The sequence below is a fragment of the Daucus carota genome, chromosome 9, assembly GCF_001625215.2.
Source record: "Daucus carota subsp. sativus chromosome 9, DH1 v3.0, whole genome shotgun sequence".
In the NCBI taxonomy this organism is placed as follows: Eukaryota; Viridiplantae; Streptophyta; class Magnoliopsida; order Apiales; family Apiaceae; genus Daucus; species Daucus carota.
In genome coordinates this window covers 24647529-24666236 of record NC_030389.2, presented here as the reverse complement: position 1 = coordinate 24666236, position 18708 = coordinate 24647529, and the positions used below count along the sequence as shown (strand labels likewise).

Sequence of the window (18708 nt, the reverse complement as noted above, 5' to 3'; positions counted from 1 at the left end):
ATTCTATCAATCAAAGATTGCTACTGTTTTCTGTTTGGTTTCCATAGTCAGCAAATCACTCCTCCGCTTCTATCCTTCCTTGAAGTATATCCGCTTCTGAGCTCTTTCCACGTGTAAACTCTGACGAGCCTTGACTATGTAAACTCTGATCAGACTTTAGCAAACTCTGATCAGCTTCCAGCTTAAACTCTGATCACTCCTGTTCTAAAACAAACTTTAAGAACATTAGTAATCATCAATTATATCTAACATCCTATACCAATGTTCACGAACACTATGCTTGTCAGTTGTCAAGGAATACTTGGCGGATTTTCAGCGGAGCTTGGCTGCGTACTCGAAACATTAGCAAGCCACTGGAGTAGCTTCTGAACTTCAAAAGTATCGTCAACAAAGTACTTGGCCTTGCTAGGCTTTTGCTCCACAGTGCAGAAAAAGATTTCCGGAACAGCAGGGACCACCACAGATGAAACAATTTTCAAAGTACCGTCGTACATGTCTTCATCTAACCTGTCATCTCCAATGCAGAGGATGAAATCAGGGATCTCGCCATTGCCAACCATTGTCGCGATTACCTTTTCTGTGACCAAGCCTTTGCTTGCATCCTAAATATAATAGGTTGCTAGTTAAGTAAATTACTGTACAATGCACAGGGAAGACCGAAAGAGGGAGACGAGAGACATATACCTGTGGTTTAACCTCAACAATATTTTTTCCTTTTGCAACTACTGCAGGTTCATTAGCAATGACGTGTTTCAAATGATCCGGTAAATCCTTTGCCTACAAGGATCCAAAATCATGATCTGCATCTTGATGGTGCCAAACCAAAACACTTTCTTTGACTTCGATGGTGGAACCATCCGTGGCTTCTGCATACAGATTCATTATACGCTCCACTGCCACCTTCCACTCGAGATCCACAACCAAACTGGATTGCCATTCAGAAGTTTTCTTCCACCTGCAAACCAAAGGCAATTTAATTAGAAGTGCCACTAGAAAAGGTCTCTAAGAAGTTTTTGAAGAAAAATACCTTATGAAGTACCCGTGTTCAGTAGCTAGTCCTAGACCTTCACATGGAGCCAGCCACTCGGTTAAGGAACTTATACCTATTCCACTAACGATAAACACAGTGTTCTTTGGATCATCACACATAGTGTTAATTAAGAGCAGTGACAAGTTCACTACTGAGATTTTTCTTGGTCTAGGAATGAGGAACAAGGGTGCCATCAAAGTCTAGAAATATTGCCCTCCTATTTGTCCTGTTATATGCAGGAACTATGCTTTTAGAAAATAATTTTTGAAAACCTAGGGAGAGGGGAACAACTTTGAATGTGAAACTGAAGCCCAAACCCCAGCATTGATAATTATGGTGATCAAGACATGCTCTCGTGATGCTATGCAGGAAACTGCGAGCACAATATGCCACATCATGAGACTGAACGTAACTATAGTTCTGCTCATGTCTTAATTGCCTTAAAGAATCATCCATGGAGACCACAGAACGCATAGCCTCAGCTAAAGAACTAATATCCCATGAATTTATTTTGATTCCTCCACTCGGAGATGGAGAACATCCAACATATTCATAAATAATTAGCACACTTGTTAATCTGATTAATCCTGTTAGCAGTTCCATACGTCTCCCTTCTCACTTCCTCGATGTCTTCTCCTGAGCTTCTTTCAGGATTGATAATTTGAACAAGAACCACAATATCCCGCAAGTTTTCATACTTCCTCAATAGTTGTTCAAATGCTAATAACTTCAGACTAATTGCCTTGAATAAGTTCATGTCGTCTACGCCAACAATTACATGCTTCCTCTTGAACTTCCCTTCAATTTCCTTGACTTTCATTGATGTAGAAGGAATATTCAGAACATTTTCAACTTTTCCCAAATGAATTCCTAAGGCAGAATCTTGATATACAAGGACCTGTAGCGCTTATTTCTCAAGAACACAAGGACCGCCATGAGGTGATAGTCATGAATCAAAATATAATTAATCTCGGGATTTGCCACTTCTAATATTTTGTTTGCTAATATTTTATTTGCAGAGATATAAGCCTGCCACAGTCCCTGATCAAATTGGTCACCATGCTTTCCGCACATTGGGAGCATGTAATGGAATATAGGCCATAGATGGTGCTTGCAGAAATCATGATAGAATTCAGAGAAGAGTTCATTCGCAAGAAAAGTGTGAACGCAATTGAAATCATCCATCAGTCTCTCAACAACCTCCTCCTGTACATTAACATCTATATCGGCATTTAGTGAACCAACATAAAAAACCATTGTATCAGGTGAAAATCCATCTTTTAGTTGCCATAGAGGTGATTCATCGTATATAAAGCTAAAGCCCTCTGTTTTCCCATCCTTCTGTGCATGAAGGGGCAACATGTTTGACAAGATGATAATTCTGACAGTTGTAGATGAGGTACCATCTGAATCCACATATTTGATACAAGGATTGTCCTGTTCAGGTCCCCGAAAGCCAAGTTTGCAAAATTCATACATGAACTTGTATCCATGTTCAATTTATTTTCAAACAAAAATATAATCTGATCTGATTATATTCTGTAAAGAGAAAACACAAGAGCTCCCCAAAGTTAGACAAGTAAATCTAATGGCTTGAAGAGAAATTACTCCACAGATAATTGAAAACAGACAAGATTATTATACTATAGGCCATGATAATTGATGATGATATGCTCTATACTTATAATCACAACTTCTTGCAGATACAATTGATATATATATATATATATATATATATATATATATATATATATACTTATAAGGATACATGATCAATCATGTAAACATAATCAATAGTTATGAATTCAATAATCGAATCATAAAAATTTGTAATAATATGATCATGATCACTAAATCTCAGCCGCTTAAACAAGCTAGAAAACCACTAGTTTAATATTGTACACCGGTATTTAAATAGTTGAACTAGCTGGAGGTATATCAAATATCTTAAAGTATAAAATGTTTTTCGTTGGTTAGAACTTGAGGGGGTGGGGGTCCTTTTATACACTTTGTGAGCTGCTTGCTTAGTCTAGTTGCCCTTAGTTTTCGAGTTTATTACGATTCTGCTAAAGTGATGTGAGTTTGAAAATACTATAGATTGTGATGAAAAGCCGAGAGCATTAAAAACCAAGGTAGATTTCAGTTGTAGAGAGAATTAAAAGCCAATGTAGATTTCAGTTGTAGAGAGAATTAAAAGCCAATGTAGATTTCAGTTGTAGAAAGAATTAAAAGCCAAGGTAGATTTCAGCTGTAGAGATAATTAGGATTTCAGTTGTAGAGAGAATTAAAAGTCAATGTAGATTTGAGCTGTAAGACTCTCAACTAAATAGTGACGCATGTAACAGATAGAATGGGAAGAAATTTCTCATTTATTGTGTATACTTTGCACTTGAAACAAACTATTTTAATCCTCTTAAATCTAATCCATATCTATTATATACATGAGATTTTTTTCCCGCGAAAATCAAATATATAAATAATTAAATATGTATATTTATTTGAATCTGAACATTTTAAAAAGTACATTTGAAAATAAGGTTTAATTTCAACAAATTCACAAACATAATGGTTATAAAAAGTCAATTTTGTGACATATTGTTATTGTTTTCGATTATGTATCCCGTCTCGAGTGACATGATACAAATGTGAACAAAATTTAAATGTCCTTGCCAACTAAAAAGTAATCGATTGATACACACAGATATCATATATTAATTTAATGTACACGTAAAGTAAATGTGTGTGGATATGTGTGTGTGTATATATGGATTGCATTCCACAAAGAATACTTTAAAAATAACAATATAAAACACTATCATAACACTTTATCTTTCATAAAAAATGATTTGTTAAGATTATAATACTATAGTTAAACGCCAATTAAAGTTAATATAGTAAATCTAACATCCAAACTCATCCAAATTATTAATAAGAAATATTATAAATTCAGAATAGAATGCAGAACAAAATCTAGAATAATGTTATTTTTAACGGTCTTTCTAGTGTGTGCTCATGTGCACATACTAACAACTATTTTTAACTAGTCGGGAGAAATGATTAGTGTAAATTTTTATGCATGGTCATCATTATTAATAAGATTAGAATCCATAGACACATAACTAAAAAGTGATTGTTAGACAAAGGGAATCAAACCTCTTTGCTCTTTTTGTTATATTTAATGTTTAACGTCATAATCTTTATACTATAGAGACTTTTGAGTTTACTTAAAAAATCTTATTAGATAACTTACATCTTGTCCTCTTATCTTATGTTTTCTGTTTTAGTTTGAGTGAACTAAACTATTGTATTGTATTATTTACGAGTCTTTTTATTTTAATTTTCATAATTATATATGCATGTAAACAAATTATATTCAATCATCTTTAAATATTATTAAACTAATTTATTTATTATAGGGTTAAATATTAAAGCGGTCACTCAAGTGGAGGTCATATATCACTTGGCTCTCTGATCCCAACAGAATATCATTTCAATCATTAAAGTCATGATAAATATCAATCAAGTACTTCAAAATTTTAGTTGAAGAAGTAAAAATATTATTTATAGAGTTACACATTGTTCTTGAATGTTACCATAATCAAAGTAAAAGGTTATGACTTCTAGTAATTATAACAATATATTTAGATTTTATCAATTTTGTTTACTATTTATTTATAATTAAAAGAAAAAATAAATATATACTAAAAATAAATAGTAAATAAACTATATAAAATCTAAATATATTATTATAAATACTAGAAGTTATAACCTTGTACTTGGTTCTGTTAGTATTCAAAAATAAAGTGTTAAACTTTATAAATAATATTTTTACTCGAATTATAATTTGGAGGTACTTGATTGATATTTATTGTGACTTTAATGATTGAAATGATATGTCGTTAAGATCAGTGAGCAAAATGATATATGACCTCCACTTCAGTGAACACTTTGATATTTAACCCATTTATTATGTAGATTAAGATATTTGAATAATTTTAATTAATGGCACTATTGTCCTTTCAAATTTTTGCATTGATACTATTTTTCAATACATTGTCTTATTTGATTTCTGCAACTAAGAATATCAAAGATTGTTGATTTGCATTACTGTGAGTATTGGAAATTTTTTGTCTTCACAAGAGCAATAATATTGAATATATTTATATTGAGATTAACTGTTAGGTCCTGAAACAATTGTAGAAGGGGGGTTGAATACAATCGTCACTAAAAATCACGGCGGAATAATCTGATTTGAATTAAAATTGTTAATCAGATTTTAATTAATTAATATAACAATGTTTTAAGTCGTTATATAATTAATAAGGTTCGTTTTAATGTCCACTAAAGTTCGTAGAATAAATTCGACAGGATGTATTCTAGTTTAGTGATTAAAACAACCGAGTGATCAAAGCACAGAAAACTGTGGATATAACAATTGCAAGTTACAAACAACTTGAAAGCTTTTACAATGCTTGAACACCTACAAATGAAGAAGTGAAGCCATATTTATAGGCAAATCACTTGGATCTAGGTATGACAAAGAAAGGAATGACTTTCTAGCTTAGGAATGACATTACAATGGAAGATATGAGATTATTACACAAAGCCATGCCATAAAACAAAGAAGGAATGACATTTAAATGGAATGTCATACTGCCAGGGGCGGTATGACTTAATTTCTTGGTCACTACTCTTCATTTGGCATGACATAACCAAAGAAAGTCATTCGGTTGAGCTTTGTATGACTTTTTAAGTCATTTATAAGCAAGTCATACACACAATCAGAGAATGCCTGAATGAGAGACACGGTATGACATTATTATGTCATACCAGTGTAAGTCTGATGAATGCAAGCGGTATGACTTTTAATCAGAAAGTCATACAGAATGAAATATACACTGAAATGTCATCAGAATGACTTTTTCAAGTCATTTCAAGGAATGTCGCATACAAGGGCACGGTATGACATTATCTGATAATGTCATACCGAGTCTTTTAATGCAAAAATCAGTTTAAAACAATTATATAAATATTAGATAATTGCTCACTTAATTATATTAATTATATAAATTCATAAATTAAATTAATTCGAAGGTGAATCAATTTAATAAATAAATTATACAACTAATTTAATTATTTTGATTAGTGAGATAATTAAATAAATACTTATAAAATTGTATTTCTTCATCAGCAGAGACTTCAGGCTTGATTAAACTTTGTAGATATTTGTCTTGATCGAACGGCCACTTGTAGTTGATGCAGAACACTTAATCTGAGTAGCTGACACACAAATATACTGTCTGGTTCATCTGTATCTAGCTGAATTAAATATTCTTTATCAAATAAACATTTGAAATGAGGCTTGTTCGTCGAGTCTATGTCTTCGTAGTTCTTCTTCATAAGTAACAATAGTATGGAATCTTCTGAATAAATAAAGTATTAAAACTTTATACCTTCTGGACTTCTGGACGTGCTACAAAAGATTATTTGTACACTGAGGCTTGAACATATTAATGAACTTCTTCCAGTGGTGTGCAGCAGCATCCTAAAATTCTCCAGACATATAATTTCAATAAATCACTTGACGTTCTTCGTACGGATTCCTTCATCAGTACTTGCTATTTACCTTGCTTTCTTATCAGAGTTGAGTTTGTACCTCTTTAATTACAATTAGGCTAAACATATGCCTTTCAATCTCCCCCTATTTGTTTGTTAACATAACATGCAAATTATCGAGATGATAACTCAACTAACTGATAAGACAAAGGATTATACATGAATTGTAAATAGCAAAAAGTTTCTGGTATTTCATTAAACATTCACCAGAATTCAAAATATTACATTAGATTACAAAAGGATGTTCTTATTGAACATATATTACAAATCCCTAATGAATCTAAAGATCAACTTCTCCTTCTTCGATATCAGAAGTGTGAAGGATAGGAGTTGACGGTTCTTCCCTGGTTGGCACTTCAGATGTAGTGGATTCACCACGCTTCTTTCGTTCCCTTGCCAGAGCCAGTTGGTGTAGTACTTCTAATTCCACAGGGTCTTCGCGGAAGTCTGATGGCTGAGATTTTGTAACATTTTTCATCCTTCGAAAGTACTGAGCAACATTCTTTCGAGTGCAGTAAGCAAGAATCACATCATCAGCATCAGACTTAGCTTTAGAAGCGAAGCCCTTGGTTCTTAAAAGAGTGGAGGCAAGAGCAAGTTGCTTAGCGGGATACTTTGGCAAGGCTTCTTCGTTGAGATAGACAGTGCTGAAGATCTCCTTGTGAACGAACTTAACACAGTACGGATTCCTGACAACCCGAGGACTGTTGAATACAGCACATTCCAGCAGTTTGTCACGAAGGAGTTCGTTCAGGTTGGAGCTGCGCTTTACCTTGTTCCGAAGCACCCAGAGCTCAGATACAGAGAATGATTTCAGAGATTCGACAGATAGTTTGAAGGAACCATTCCTCTGTGTATAGACAATTAGCTCCCATTCTTCTAACAGATTGTTGACTCCCACAGTCAAATAATTCAATTCCAAAGCAAAGGCATGCATAAAAACATCCTCGTCAGGGTTTACCTCTCGAAGATCATAGATCAGAGATAAGAACTTCTTGTCGTTGAAAGGTTCCCTTTGAGGTCCATTGAATATCCTCTTTGCAATGTCCCAGCTTTTTCCGACTTTCCTTTTAATATCACGATTCTTCTGCTTGCACGCAACATCATAGATTTTCTGTTTCTCGATCTTGATTTGCTCTTCTGTGATCAACTTGTCCTCTAGAAGTTTTTGGAAATCTCGAAGCTTACGCTTCCTAGCTTCATTTTCAGCTTTAAACTTCTGGACATTCTCCTCATGCTCTAGGTCAACAGGTTCTTCATCCTGAAACAAATAACTCTCATCAAATTTACCTTCTTCTTCTGCCCGACGATAGGTAGCATCGAAGATGTCATCATCTTCCATATCATTTGGATAGTCATCATAACTATCAGAGTTGAAGACATTGTCGGACTGATGTAACGGTTCTTTGCCTTTAAATTTATCAGATTCTTTGTCAGGGGCAGATCCAGAAGTGGTATTTCCCTTGTTGCTTTGATTTGAGCTATTGCCTCTATCATCCCTGTCAACTTTGTCTTCTCTATTCTCCCCCTTAGTTGAGGGATCCTCTCTGGAGGGTTGATCATCAGACTTGTTGGAGTTTCTGAGGAGTTGATCTAATTTGCTATCGATGGTCTCAAATTTAGACATGTAAAGCTCATGATTGGATCTCATCTCAACAGCTAACTCATGGATTTCCTCTTTAAGCTCATCCCTGTAAGAGCTGGATGGCCTCTCCTCAGCTTTTTCTGCTAGGGTCACCAACTGTGCACCCTTCAACTTTTCATTCTCAGCTATCATTCTGGCAAGCTCAGCTCTTAGCTTTGCCATTTGTTCCTCAAACAGAGCAGGGTCAGTGTGTGCACTCACCTCACGTACACTCAAAGCTGTTTCACTAGCCTCACGTGCATGCGTATCGCTCGGTGTTTGCCTTACATCACTCTGTTCATTCACTCTTCCTGTTGTACCTGTATATACTACCAAATGTCCCCTGAGATGGGTTCAAAGGTAGTGGAGGAACAAATTGTCCTCCGGAAGCCTGTGAGGGCAGATTAACTTGCACGCTGCCAAGTTCCGCCTGATCAGAAAAGAAAGTGTGATCAGCAAAGTTTTCATATATAATACATTGATTTTGAAAATCTGTGCACTCAGTAAACATAGTAACCTGTGTATCTGTCTGGGCTTGCACTAGCGTGAGTGCTAGCGCAGTGCTTGACTCTGTACAAGTTACCGCGGCCGGACGGTCAATTACAATGGCCTCATCCTGTAGAGAGAATGGGTCCAGAGACTGTTTATCTGCCATTTCAAAATCTGAGCCTTGTTGGGAAGGCAAAGATGAGGCTACAGGTGTCTTCAAGGCTTCCACCCTTTGCTTCTTGGAGGGAGACAGAGCTGTGGGTTGACTCAGTAAATTACTCGTACTCCATTTCCTTGCAACTTTACGAACAGGTTGCATTGTAGTGTTGGTTGATGTGTTTGGAGAAACGAGAGTTTGTTGAAGTGAATCATCAGCTAGGTTATGAACCTGTGTGTTGTCAGGTTCATTGCTGGTAGGCTGGAAAACAAAATCAAGGTCACAAACAAGATCACAACCATAATCTGACGTATCAACATTAAAATTAGATGATAAGTTAGAAAGTACCTGAGCTACCTGTAGGTCCTGACGGAAGGACTGCAGCTCCTGGTTGGTAGGAGAGTCAGAGTGAAGGGGTTGTGAGGTAGATTGTGTTTGTGGTATGATTTGGGATTGTGTTTGGTATGGGAGAGGTTCAGATGAAGATGGTTGGTTCTCGAAGAGATCATAGTCCAAAGTTTGATCTTCAAATGAATGGATAGGTTGTTGTTGTTGATGAGTAGGGGAGTGATATGATGATTGGTTGGATGAATGGTGTGAAGACTGTGCTTCTTGAGATTGTTGAGTTGAATGCTGCTGTTGTTGTTGTTGTAGAAGTTGTTGTTAATGTTGTTGTGCAGGTTGTTGAATTTGCAGGGGTTGAGGTTCTTGTGGTTGCTGTTGCTGTTGCTGTTGTTGCTGAGGTTGAGGTGGAGGAGCCACAGGAAGTTGATAGGGCTGCAGTGGAGTGTTGAACATCTGTAGCATGTGAGGAGTGGTGATTAGTGGAACAGCTGCAAATTTGTTCTTATTGTCCAACTGAGTCATCAACTTGGAACAGGCACGAGGAACTGGTGCCACAGGAGAGTTGGAGTAATGTTCCTTCTCAGCGTCAGTCAACTTATCATTCAGAAACAACATGATAAATCGAGGATAAAAGCATGAGACTTTGGCATTCTGCTCAACAGATCTGTTCCTTAGTGGTCCCAACTTGGTAAGAATGGATTGAAGTATGAGCTTACCAAAGTTGATCGGACGATTTAAAGCAATGCAGAATCCAATCTTCTGAAGCAAGGAAGTTATAACATTGAAGTTTTTACGAGTGGTGGGAGCAAACACTCTAGCCAAAGTGTCGAAGAAAAGGTCCCACTCGGGCTTCAGATTGCTTTTCAACATCCTAGGCAAGTTTATTTCACCCTGATATAATATCGTCTGAAAGAATTGGGTGATCTCATCTTCAGTAGGGAGTTGAGCAAAATTCTCCCTCGGGAATCCCAGTATCCTATTCGCATCGTCAGAGTTGATATGAATGGTTCGTCCTCCATGTATATCTCCAGAAACTCGATAATTATCCAATAAAGTAGTGTTCAGGGCCGTCGAGTAGAAGTCCTGAATTGGCTGTATCTGGAGTTCTACATGAGCTGTAATAGCAGTCCTGACGAGCGACTGGCTATTCAGAAAACGGACCCATGGTCTAAAACGAGCCAGACTTGCTTCTGGGTCGAAGAATCCTTTTAAATTAGTCTCCTCGATAACAAAGCGACCGGCCATTTTTTAAAATTAAAAATTGAATTAAGTGAGAATTTTTCAAATAAAATATTAATTTTCAAATTTCTCACAAATTTCAATTAATAATTAAATATCAAATAATTAATTAATTAATAATTCGAATTAATTGTGTAAATTCGAATTAAAACTTAATTAATCTTAAAATGGCTTAGTTAAACTCCAAACAAGGCCTTAATCTCCAAATTGTCCAAAAATCCCCAATTATGCTCCAAAAACCCTAAAATTCGAAATCCAAGAACAAGGGTTTTGAAATCAATAAAATCAAACCACCACAAACTGATTAGAACCAACGATTTAGAGTCACAGGAGCACAAAACGATCACAAACTCGGTCAGAATCGTCCAGAATCGGTGAAAAATCGTGCAACTCGTTCGACTCAGTCCAACTCGCGAACAGGGTTTGAAACTTAGTGAAAATCCGACAGCAATTCGACTTAATTTGGGATAAAATTAAGTAACCAGCAAGTGTTTAGACTTGATTGAGAGTAACCAGCAAGTTTTTGATCCAAAAACTTGAAAAAACGAAGCTACAACAATGGAGGTCGAGTGTGTGTATTGTGTATATGCGGAGAAGATGATAAGAATGAGGTATGACTTTCATATGATAAGTCATATTAGTTTAGAAGTCGGTATGACTTTATTAGGGAAAATCATACCGAGCACTTGAGAAAGTCATTCTCGTGCTCTCGGTATGGCTTTTCTAAATAATGTCATACCGATGTGTAAACGGGGGGAAGGTGAAAGAAAACGATATGACTTTCTTAAGGAAAGTCATACTGAGTTCACGAGCGTACCAGGGAAGCCAGATGCGGTATGACTTTAACTGAAAAAGTCATACCGAGCTCTTAAAGCAGAATTATACTAAAATAAAATAGAATATTAGGATTTTTGATTATTAAAAACAATTAAAACCTTTTGCGCATATGATCAAAAATCTAAAACACATAATATGTAATATATTACACATATGTTTTGTAAATTTCAACTCTAATTAAATATAAATACTTATGAATTTAACTTTAATTCATTAAAATGAATTAACTTAAAATCAAATATTTATATTTAATTAATTTTGAAAAATACAAAATAAATACATATAATTATCTAAATGCATAGAGAATATTACAGGGGAGTATGCAGCACTTAGAAAATTATAGAGACACATATGAACATGCATAATTACACAGAAAATTATCAGATAATTTACAAACAATTATATAAAATCTAATAAAATAGATATAATTACACAGAAAATTCACAAAACTATATAATAATATATAAAATACATATAAAATATATACAAAGAGAATCATGGCATATTTAACATCCCTAGTTCACAAACCAACTTAGAGAAAGTGGATTCATCAAGTGGTTTCGTGAAGATGTCTGCAATCTGATCAGCCATGGGTACAAAATGTAACACCACAGTACCATTCATGACATGTTCTCGAATGAAATGATACCTGATATCTATGTGCTTGGTCCTGGAGTGTTGCACTGGATTGTTTGAAATGGCTATGGCACTGGTGTTGTCACAAAATATTGGAATTTTGTCGACAGAAATACCATAATCATTTAATTGATTCCTGATCCAGAGAATCTGAGCACAGCAACTTCCAGCAGCTATGTACTCAGCTTCAGCAGTAGAAGTGGACACTGAGTGTTGCTTCTTGCTGTACCAGGAAACCAACCGACGTCCTAGAAATTGACAACTTCCAGACGTACTCTTTCTATCAATCCTGCAACTAGCATAATCAGAATCTGTATAGTCGGTTAAGTCAAAACCAGTATTCTTAGGGTACCAAATACCTAAACCAGGTGTACCCTTAAGATATCTAAAGATTCTTTTGACGGCTATAAGATGTGATTCTTTAGGATCAGCCTGAAACCTAGCACACAAACGTGTTGCAAACATAATATCTGGTCTACTAGCAGTGAGATAGAGTAATGAGCCAATCATACCTCGATAGCTTGAGATATCAACTTTCTTACCAGATTTATCCTGGTCAAGCTTAGTGGCAGTGGCCATGGGTGTCTTTGCCGGTGAACAGTCTTATAGATTGTACTTTCTTAGAAGGTCTCTGACATACTTAGACTGGCAAATAAAGATCCCATCTTCCTTTTGGCTTACTTGAAGACCAAGAAAGTAGGATAGCTCACACATCATACTCATTTCATAATTACTCTGCATTAACTTAGCAAATCTCTTGCACAAGTTATCGTTAGTAGAACCAAATATAATATCATCAACATATATTTGAACAAATATCATATCATTATCATGCAATTTGTAAAAGAGAGTTTTGTCTATGACACCTCTAGTAAATTTATTTTCAATTAAAAATTCAGAGAGGGTGTCATACCATGTCCTTGGTGACTGCTTGAGTCCATAAACAACTTTGAACAGGAAGTACACAAAATCAGCAAATTCTGGATTTTCAAGGCCAGGGGGCTGTTCCAGATATACTTCTTCTTCCAGCTTTCCATTCAGAAATGCACTTTTCACATCCATCTGATAAACTTTGAAGTTGGAGTGTGCAGCAAATGCAAGGAATATTCTGATGGCTTCAAGACGAGCAACTGGAGCATATGTTTCATCATAATCAATTCCTTCTTCCTGAGAATAACCTTTTGCAACCAGTCTACCTTTGTTTCTCATAACAATGCCATCACCATCTAACTTGTTACGGAAGACCCATCTAGCTCCAATTGTAGACTTTCCTTTTGGTCTTGGAACCAGGGCCCAGACTTCTTGTCTCTCAAATTGATTGAGTTCTTCTTGCATGGCAAGAACCCAATCAGGATCAGCAAGTGCTTCATCTATTTTCTTTGGTTCTAGTTGAGATAGAAATCCAGAAAATAAACATTCGTTAGATGTAGCACTTCTAGTCCTTACACCAACATCATGATCACCAATAATCAGATCAAAGGGATGATCTCTGCTCCAAATCCTTTCTCTTGGAAGTTGTGTCCTTGATGATTCAGCAGTATTATCATTAGGCTGATGTGTATGACTAGTTGATCCACCAGCTCCCCCTGAGTTGTTGCCAGGTTGACTTGATGATCCACCACTAGCATCAGTGGAATCTCCAGCATTATTGCCATTTCCTCGACCATTGCCTGGATCATTATCATTGTTGTCATTACCTGTTGCAACCTCAGGTGGCACATCATCATCTGAATCAGAATCTGGATAGTTGTCAAACTTCAGAGATTCATATGGATCAGCAGATTGTAAACTTGGGAGTTTAGTGTCATCAAATGTTACATTGACACTAACTTTCACTGACAGAGTATCAATTACAAAAACTCTATAAGCATTATTTGTATAACCAACAAAAATTGCTTCAGATGCCTTTGGCTCAAACTTGTTTTTACCATCCTTGAGAACATAACACTTCGCTCCAAAGACATGAAGATGTTTGACATATGGTTTCTTGTTTTTATACAGATGAAATGGAGTTTTCATATGATCCTTGTTGATCAAAGTTCTATTCTGGGTATAGAAGGCAGTAGACACAGCTTCAGCCCAAAAGTATAGTGGAAGCTTTGATTCAGCAATCATAGTCCTTGCAGCTTCAATCAGTGTACGATTCTTTCTTTCGACGACTCCATTCTGCTGTGGAGTCCTGGGTGCTGAATACTGCCTTCTAATTCCCTTTTCAGAGTAAAAGTTGATTAGAGTTTGATTCTTGAATTCCGTGCCATTATCTGACCTTACAGCTTTCACTGGCACACCTTGATCCAATTCAACTGACTTAATATGATCAATCACTGTCATCGGGGTTTCATCCTTAGAAGCCAGGAAGTAAACCCAAGTAAATTTTGAGAAGTCATCCACAATAACCAAGGCATATCTTCCTCCATCAATAGATGCAACATTCACGGGGCCAAAAAAATCCATATGTAGTAAGTGAAGTGGACTTGTAATGGTATTGATGGTCTTGCCTTTGTGAGATGCTCTCTTTGCTTTTCTTTTCTGACAAGCTTCACAGAGATCATCAGTTGAGAATTCCAGGGAAGGCAAACCTCTCACTAGATCTCTCTTGACTAGAGAGTTCATGGTTTTGAAGTTGAGGCGTGAGAGCTTCTTATGCCATAACCAACTATCTTCAGCAGACGCTTTGGCGTAGAAACAGTGAACTTCGTTTCCTGGTCCTGAAGACAAATCAGCTACGAATATATTGCCTTTCCTTATGCCACATAGTGAAGGACGCTTATCCTTGATATGTTTAATGATACATATCTCCTTTTCAAAATGAACATAATATCCCTTATCACAAAATTGACTGACACTCAGGAGATTATGTTGAAGTCCTTCAACTATTGCAATATCTTCTATGATGATCCTTCCAATTTTGTACTTGCCATATCCCACAGTACGACCTTTGCTATTATCAGCAAAACTAACTGTTGGGCCAGCTCCTTCTCTTATGTCTTCCAGCAGGGATCTGTTGCCAGTCATGTGCATTGACGCTCCACTGTCAAGCACCCAAGTAACTCGTACAATTCCACTGGCACCCTGCAAAAGACAACTTGATTAAATCTTCTTTGGGACCCACACTTGATTGGGTCCAGCAAACTTAAAGAATTGATTTCTATCAGGTAATACAATAGAGCCTCTTGGACTGATACTTGGTTCTGATTTGACTGAACTTACTTCCTTAACAACAGCCTTATAAACCCTGGTTTTAGGCTTTGGAACATAAGTCTCCTTCCTAACACGTGGAGGACTAGCAGTCTTTGATCTAGCATGCTTATTGTTTGTGTGTTGCCTAGGTGATGTGTTTTCATTTTTAGCATGCAAATTTCTAAAATAAGCAGACATCATATTGAAAGCACAAGTCATGCAATTATCAACACCACAACATTTATGACATGCATCAAAAACAGGAACAACAGGAATATCAGTCACAGAAGTAGGAACATCAATAGATTCTATTCTAACCTTGTTAACAGATTTAAAGTTCTCAGTAGAATGACATCTATTGTTCTTGTTCTTACTACTCACAAAGTTATTAGGCTTGTTGAATTTAGTTCTCTCAGAGTTGACACCTAAACTAGCTTTAGGCAACCTAACATTGCCTTTCACTTTGATTGGTTTCAGTGATGTCAGGATCTCATCTCTCTTTTCATTACTCTCTTTCATTTTAAGGTCTTCCTGTTTAAGTTCATATTTAATGACAACAGGAGTTTCTAACAGAGGTTCAGCTTCTGAGGATTTGAACAGGGGTTGAGGGGAATCTTTCAAAACAAAAGGAATTCCTCTCTCCTCAGCACTCTTCTTAAAGAGAGTAATGTTACTAGCCTTTCCTGCAGATTTGTTATAGTCAAAACCTATTCCAACAGTTCCCTTGATCTCTTGTTTATCATTAAGTTCTTTGACTATAGTGGAGGCATCCTTAAAGGCTTTACATTTCACTTTCTCTTCGTCTAGCTGAAGTCTTAAAGCAATCTCACCTTTTTCTAGAGCTCTGACTTTAGCAACTTGTAATCCTAAATCCAATGTCAGTTGTTCAAATTTAGGTTTTAATACGTTCATCTCATTCATTTTATAAGCATGAATATCTAAGACTAGTGTATCAATTTTAAGATTGGCAGCTTTCAACTTTTTAATAGCATCATCTCTTTCGAGTCCTAATTGCATAAAAAGTTTAGGGCATGTAGGATCTACCTGAAAGCTTCCAGCAGGAGGAGGTGGAGATGATCCAGCATTAGCCATAAGAGCAACATTCCCTAGCTGCTCCTCTTCATCACTATCTGTATCATCCCAGCTTTTCCCTTCTGCCAGATAAGACTTGCTTTTAAAACTTTGATTTCCAGAAGTACCCTGATGCTTTCTCACTAGTGCATCATACTTCTGCTTCAGCTCGTCGTAGGAATCTTTTCTCTTTCCTTGAACCTTGGGCTGTTTGCATTCAGTTGCAAAGTGTCCTGGTTCACCATAGTTAAAGCATTTGAACTTGCTTCTATCCACCATCCAAGTCTTGTATCCTCCTTTGCTCGTAGAAGATGAATAACCTCCTTTTTGAAACCTATTGACAGTAGGTTTGTACTTGTAGGAGGGGTTCTTTCTGAATCTCATGTTTCCAAACTTCTTGGCAAACAGTGATAGAGATTGATCTTCTAACTGTTCTAGCTCTTCCATTGTATAGAACTCTTCGTCACCACTGGAAGAAGCAGTCTGACCCATCTCAGGTACAACAAATTCCTGAGTGGTTTTAGAAGGAACAACAACATCCTTCTTTTCTTCCGGTACAGGTGACTCAACAACTAGAGCTCTCGAATGGTTCAGTGTTTTACCCCAGCCATATCTCTGTTTACTTTGAACTTGTTCAAGTTCATAAGTTTTCAACACTCCGTAGAGTCTCTTCAGAGATATCTCATTCAGATCTCTGCTTTCCCTGATGGCAGTGATTCTATGTTCCAGATGTTTAGGAAGTGTTAAGAGGAATTTCATGTTGACCTCTTTCTTGTCGTAGTATTTCCCATTTAAATTTAGATTATTAATCAGATTATTAAGTCTGATAAACACTTCTGAAATCCCTTCTCCGGGATTGGAACCAAACTGTTCATACTGAGCCATCACTATCTCTTTCTTCTTTTCTCTAACTTCATCTGAGCCTTCATTGATGATCTCTAACGTATCCCAGATTTGCTTGGCGTTTGTACAATTAACAACAGCATTATAAATTACTGGATCTAGAGATTCCACCAAAATTAGTTGAAGAGCGTCATCTAAGTTCATCTGTTCACCCTCTTCATCTGTGTACTCATTAAGTTCTTTCGGAATAGTCTGATGAGGTATTAACACACCATCTTCTTCGTGTGCTAATATGACTTTCATCGGAATAGAAACACCCTTGTTTAATATCCCGATATATTTTCTGTTGGCGGTGCGGAGGAATAATAACATGTGCCTCTTCCATAGGCTAAAGTGTTCCTTGCTGAACGGTGGGATTTTGATGCTACTGATTTTCTGTGTACTCATGTTTAAGTATTTGAAGTGAATAGTGTTTGGATGAGATTTGGATTTTTGAAAGAAAAATATTTTAAATCAGAATTAATTTTTGGAATAAAATTAATTCGAATAAAAAATATTTGGACGTTATAGAGTGTGTATAGGATCTGATACCGAAAAATGGTATCAACCGCTCTGATGCCAATTGTTAGGTCCTGAAACGATTGTAGAAGGGGGGTTGAATATAATCGTCACTAAAAATCGCGGCGGAATAATCAGATTTGAATTCAACTTGTTAATCAGATTTTAATTAAATAATATAACAATGTTTTAAGTCGTTATATAATTAATAAGGTTCGTTTTAATGTCCACTAAAGTTCGTAGAATAAATTCGACAGGATGTATTCTAGTTTAGTGATTAAAACAACCGAGTGATCAAAGCACAGAAAACTGTGGATATAACAATTGCAAGTTACAAACAACTTGAAAGCTTTTACAATGCTTGAACACCTACAAATGAAGAAGTGAAGCCATATTTATAGGCAAATCACTTGGATCTAGGTATGACAAAGAAAGGATTGACTTTCTAGCTTAGGAATGACATTACAATGGAAGATATGACATTATTACACAAAGCCATGCCATAAAACAAAGAAGGAATGACATTTAAATGGAATGTCATACTGCCAGGGGCGGTATGACTTAATTTCTTGGTCACTACTCTTCATTTGGCATGACATAACCAAAGAAAGTCATTCGGTTGAGCTTTGTATGACTTTTTAAGTCATTTATAAGCAAGTCATACACAATCAGAGAATGCCTGAATCAGAGACACGGTATGACATTATTATGTCATACCAGTGTAAGTCTGATGAATGCAAACGGTATGACTTTTAATTAGAAAGTCATACCGAATGAAATATACACTGAAATGTCATCAGAATGACTTTTTCAAGTCATTTCAAGGAATGTCGCATACAAGGGCACGGTATGACATTATCTGATAATGTCATACCGAGTCTTTTAATGCAAAAATCAGTTTAAAACAATTATATAAATATTAGATAATTGCTCACTTAATTATATTAAATATATAAATTCATAAATTAAATTAATTCGAAGGTGAATCAATTTAATAAATAAATTATACAACTAATTTAATTATTTTGATTAGTGAGATAATTAAATAAATACTTATAAAATTGTATTTCTTCATCAGCAGAC

General features: G+C 36.0%; 1 pseudogene; it reads right to left on the bottom strand.

Annotated features, from left to right (window-relative positions):
• Window positions 1-290: 290 nt before the first annotated feature.
• On the bottom strand, window positions 291-2509 carry LOC108192459 (probable alpha,alpha-trehalose-phosphate synthase [UDP-forming] 8; annotated as a pseudogene).
• Window positions 2510-18708: the final 16199 nt, after the last annotated feature.